Raw genomic sequence first — 6000 nt, 5'->3', positions numbered from 1 at the left:
CACTACTAGTGAATTTGGAGGGACTTGCCTGTTGTCATCTGGTGTGGGGCAGTGGATGAGCTTGGTTCCTGGGTTTCTCTGTTTCCACCGATGTGGGCAGATTGGGTCGACTGTTGTTTGGGGTGGGAGGGTAGGGCATGGGATGGGTTGGCCAACCTGCATTTTGCTGTTACCACCACTATGGGCAGATCAGTCTGCTGCTGACTGTGACTGTGGGGTGAGGGATGGGTTGGAAATTCATTTCTGCTTCTTGCTGCTGCTGTGAGCGGGTTGGTCCCGCTGCTACCACAGGGTATGAGTCTCCCCACTAAGGCTTTGGTATCATTCTCTTTTCCTGGTCCTTTAGCCAGAGAGAACAGACTTTTCTTCCTTCCTCCTCTCCTTCTTTCCTTCCTTCCTTCCTTCCGTCTCTTTCTTGCTTGCTTTCTCTTGCTCTTTCTTTCGCTCTCTCTCTCTCTCTTTTTGTCCATTGTTTTTGTTTTTTTTAAAATCTGTTGTCTGTTGTTGGTTTCAGGTTGCAGGTTGGCTGGTACTCAGGATCTATGGAAGATAAAAGAACACTCAGAGAATTCACCGTGGTGTTGTTCTTCAAGACATGAGGTCCCCAGCCAGTCCTTTTTCTTCTTTCCATCTTTAAGAGTCCTTCAGAGTAGGATTGTCTGTCGAATTCTTTCCATGGCATTTGGCTGTTTTTAGAGGGGAGGAGCCAGGAAAAATGAGTCTATATCATCTTCTCCTGGAACTGGTAGCTGCCTCAGGATTTTGAGCAAATGTGTTTGTTTAAGCCACTGTATTAGCTGCTGACTGCTGCTGTAATAAATTACCACAACCTTAGTGGCTTAAAACAACACAAATATATTATCTTGGGGCTGCATTCCTTCCAGAGGCTCTGGAGAGAATCCATTCTTTGCCTTTCCAAAGAATGCTATCTGTGGTCCCCTTCCAGCAATGGCATCACTTTGACCTCTTCTTCCATCATCACATCTCCTTCTCTGACTCTCAAACTCCTGCCTCCCCTATATAAGGGCACTTGTGATGATATCAGGTCTACCTGGACAATCCAGGATGACCTTTTCATTTCAAGATCCTTAACTGAATCATACCAATCATATCTGCTAAGTCCTTTTTGCCACATAAGGTAACATATTCCCAGGTTTCAGGGATTAGGTCATGGACATCTTTGGGGACCAGTCTTCTGTTTGTTACAAAGCTAATAGATGTACTTTTGGATATAGATTCCCCAGCTCCCCAGCTCTTCTTCACAGAGGCAGCAAGAGTTATGTTTCTTCTGCATGTCTCCAAAGATATTTTACGCATCCACAAACATTTCTCTTTTGCCTCCATTTCCCCCACACAAATGGTAATTTACTGCATAGACTCTTTTTCTCCTTGCTTTTGTTTTCCAGTTAATAATAGAGTTTGGAGATCTTTCTACATCAGAATAAAAAGAACTTCCTCATTCTTTTACAGCTGCATAGTGGTCCATAATGTGGATATGCCATAATCTATCTGACCACTCCTTACTATGGGACATTAAAGCCTCCGCTGGGATTTGAGGGAGTGATTAAAAATGGCCTTACTTTCAAGGGGGGAGGGTGCTAGTCACAGTCATGGCTGAAAGGGGCTTCAACTGAGCAGCAGTAGGGTAGAGGCCAGATTAGAAAGGGATGATGAACTAGTGAGCACAGAACATTACTGCCATTCTTACAAATTCACAATTTCACTGTGCTCTATAATTTACAAAGGGCTTTCAGGCATGTTTTATATTAACATATGTTGAATATTCATTAACTTATGAGAGCCTCATAAAGACTTTGAGACATAACAATCACCTATTATCCACAATTTGCAGATAAGTAAATTCAGGCCCAGAGAGGTTAAGTGACATGCTTGGGGGTGAACAGCAGCAGAGCCATCTCAGGGTCTTCTCTGTTTCCAAATTCCAGCAACCTGTGTCTTAGCTATTTCCTTGGTCCAGAAGATGGAAGCAAAGGGAAGAAGAGGAGCTGGACAGAGCTAGCATCATTAAATGAAGGGTTTTTTTTTGCTGTGTGTGTGTGTGTGTGTGTGTGTGTGTGTGTATGGGTGTGTGTGTGTGTGTGTGTGTGTGTGTGTGTGTGTGTGTAATTCTTTTTTTTAAGATAAAGGAAACCTGGAAATACATGATGGAAAAGTGAGAGGAAATGGGAGAAGGCTGAGGATACAAGACAGTGGGGAGAGAATGTGAAAAATCACAGGAGGGTTAGGCACTGCATCCTTGCTGCCAGGAGTTCTTGAACCAGAGCATCTGAGAATTCCACACCTTATATCCAAATGGGCCACACACCTTCTAGAGAGTCAGTGGGGCAAGCATTAATCAGGATCCCAGGGGTATCTGGCAAAGGTAACCAGAACGCTTTCACAGCTCGAATACACATGAACTATATTCTCATAAAATAATAAAGTGTGCTTAAGGCATCTGACATTAAGCTGCAAATGCTGAAGGAGGCCGAGGAAAAAATAACAGTGACAGAGGGGTCCTGAGTCTTGTGTCTTCTGTGAATGCACTACCCAGAGAGACAGCAGTTGGAAAGGATTCACTTGGGTGGATTTGTAGAATTCTTGCTTCAGCTGCTGTTAAAACCACTTTCTCCAATGCACAGCTTTCAGGTATTTAAGAAAAAAGCAATGAGAGAGTAAGGCCAGTGGGTTGCAAGCAGGTAAGCAGGCTTGAGTCTGGTCCACAAGCCTATTTCCTGAGAGAATCATTTATCCCAAAGGGGCTGTCATTTGGGTCTCCTTAACATGGACTTTCTCCACCCAAGCAAGAAACTGGCATAGGTCGCCACAGAAACGACTGTGCAGAGGTAGCCCAAGCCCACAAGGGACAGTTTGGGTTTTCTGAACACTGTGTTTTTCTGGTAAATGAACCATGAGAACTGATCAGCTCTGGAAGGTCTAAAATCATGGCCCATGGACCAATAACATTCAGGGATGTGGCCATAGAGTTCTGTCAGCATGAGTGGGAATTTCTCGACCCTGTTCAGAAGAAGTTGTACTGGGATGTGATGATGGAGAACTATAGTAACTTGGTCTCAGTGGGCCATTCCATTTATAAGCCAGACACAATTGTTTTATTGGAGCCAGGGAAAGAACCCTGGATGGTTGTGAGGGAAGAAACAAGAAGCTGGAGTACAGATTTGTATTCAAGTTATAAAATAATCAGCGATAGAAAAACTTTTATATCTGGAAAATGTTCATCTCTTTCTGCATCAGAGAATTCATAGTGGTGAGAAACTCTATGAAGATGAAGAATGTGGGAAGGCCTTTAGTTATGCCTCAAACCTTGCTCAACACGGAAGAGTTCATATTGGAGCAGACAGCCAGGACTCCAAGATGGCATCAGTCGTACCACTGAAGGAGAAGTTCCTGGATGTCAAATTAGGGGAGCTGCCACACTGGATACTAATGCAGGATTTCATCCCTAAATACATTGCTGGAGCATTTCAAAGAGGTTATTACCAGTATTACCACAGTATTTTAACGTGAAGAAGGGGAGTGTTGCTGAGCTTTCTATGGTGCTGGCAGCTTACGTGCTTTTCAACTACTGCCATTCTTACAAGGAAATTAAACATGTGAGTTCCCTGGCGGTCCCACGGTTAGGACTCCACACTTTCACTGGCTAGGGCCTGAGTTCGATCTCTGCTCATGGAACTACAATCCCAGATTTTGGGGTCTTGGTTCCCCAGCTGGGGGTCAAATCTGAGCCCCTGTGGTGGGAGCGCCAGTCCTGGCCGCTGGACCACCAGAGAGTTCCTGGCCCCAGGGAATATTAATTGGCGTGAGCTCTCCCGGAGGTCCCCATCTCGGCACCAAGACCCAGCTCCACCCAACAGCCTGCAAGCTCCAGTGCAGGACGCCTCATGCCAAACAACCAGCAAGACAAGAACACAGCCCCACCCATCACCCATCAGCCTAAAGTTGTACTAAGCTCACGGACACCTCAAAACACACCCCTTGACACGGCCCTGCGCACCAGAGGGACAAGACCCAGCTCCACCCACCAGAGCACAGGCACCAATCCCTCCCACCAGGAAGCCTACATAAGCCCTTGGACCAATCTCACCCACTGGGGGCAGAGACCAGAAGCAAGAGGAACTATGACCCTGCAGCCTGCAGAAGGGAGACCACAAACACAGTAAATTAGACAAAATGAGATGACAGAGGAATATGCTGCAGATGAAGGAATAAGGTAAAAAGAAAAGAAATCTTCCATAAACATGAGTAGCCAAATGACTACCACTGAAGAGGGCACACTCTACATTCCTGACCATGACCTTTGCCTGGCAGCCCTGAATCCTCTCATGTCCTAATGGAAAATTAACAATAAAAGATGACTGGTTAAAAAAAAAAAAAAAAAGGATCTCTCAGCAACTTTCAAGTATGTAATACAGTAGTATTAACTCTGCTCACCATGTTGTATGTTACATCCCCATGACTTATTTTATAATTGGAAATTTGTAGCTTTTGACTACCTTCACCCATTTCACCCACTGCCTCTGGCAATCATCAATATGTTCTCTATCTATGGCTCTGGTCTCACTTCTGGGTTTTTTTTTTTTGGATTTCACATATAAGTGAGATCATACAGTATTGGTATTTGTCTTTCTCTGCCTGACTTCACTTAGTGTGATGCCCTCAAGATCCATCCATGTTGTCACAAATGGCAGGATTTCCTTCTTTTTATGACTAATATTTGACTGTATATATGCCACATTTTAAAAAACCCATTCATCTCTTGATGAACTCTTGTTGTTTCCATGTCTTGGCTTTGTGGGTGGTGCTGCACTGAACACTGGGTTATAGGTATATTTTCAAGATAGGGATTTTGTTTCCTTTGGATGGATACCAAGACGTAGAACTGCTGGGTTATATAGTAGTTCTAGTTTTAATTTTTTGAGGAACCTCCTCACTGTTTTCCATGGTGGCTGCACTAATTTGCATTCCCTCTGGCAGTACATAAGTGTTCCCTTTTTTCCACGTCCTTGCCAACACTTGTTATTTCTTGTCTTTTTGATAATAGCCATTCTTACAGGTGTGAGGTGATATTTTATTGTAGTTTTGATTTGCATTTCCCTGATGATTAGTGATGTTGAGCACCTTTTCCTGTACCTGTTGGCCATTTGTATGTCTTCTTTGGAAAAATGTCTATTCAGATCCTCTCTCCATTTTTTAATTGGGTTGTTTGTTTAATTTTCTATTAAGTTGTATACATTTTAAAAAATATATTGTGGATGGTAAGTCAACTATACTCCAGTATAAAGTAAAAATTAAAAACAAAAAAACAAAAAACATGGGCTTTCTCTGAATGTAAACTTGCTCATAGAAATTGTGCTCTCTGACAGATAGGGAAAGTGGTTTTCCCCTGGAAAAGAAAGTAGAGTCTGAGAGAGTCAGCCACTGCAAAGTAACCTGGGAGAATGGGAATAGAGAGAGGAAAGGAATAAAAAAATGTTTTGAGTAAAAATGCAGACAAAAGCAAACTGGCTTGTCATTTACTTGGATGTACACAAACCAACATGTGAATGAAATTGATCGTATCTGCTTCATCTTGCTTCCACTGAAGTATTTTAAAGTAAATTACAACCATCAAAATGTTTTACCGCTGAATCCTTCAGTACACATCTCTAAACAATACAGACATTTCCTAGATTTTATTTTATAAATATAAATAAGTATCGCTGTTTGCCAGCCTGGACGTGCTAGGCATGGGTGAACAAGATACAGCTCATGTTCCTTTGGTGGGGGTGGGAGATGGAGAGGTGGGAAGAGACTTAAACCATGTACCACATCGTTACATTTGTTTGGTGTAATCAAGTTATGAAGGTGATGCTCTGTGCTGTATCCATCACCTATGGAAGGTAGCCCCTCCCATAAGGGAAGGTGGGAGGGAGCTGTCCCAGAAGGCTTCTCTGAGGAAGGCACACTGTGGGTGACCCTGGGGTGGGAGGAAGGTCAGCA

The sequence above is a fragment of the Stenella coeruleoalba genome (assembly GCF_951394435.1).
Source record: "Stenella coeruleoalba genome assembly, chromosome: 15".
Classification (NCBI taxonomy): Eukaryota; Metazoa; Chordata; class Mammalia; order Artiodactyla; family Delphinidae; genus Stenella; species Stenella coeruleoalba.
This window is presented reverse-complemented; position numbering follows the sequence as displayed.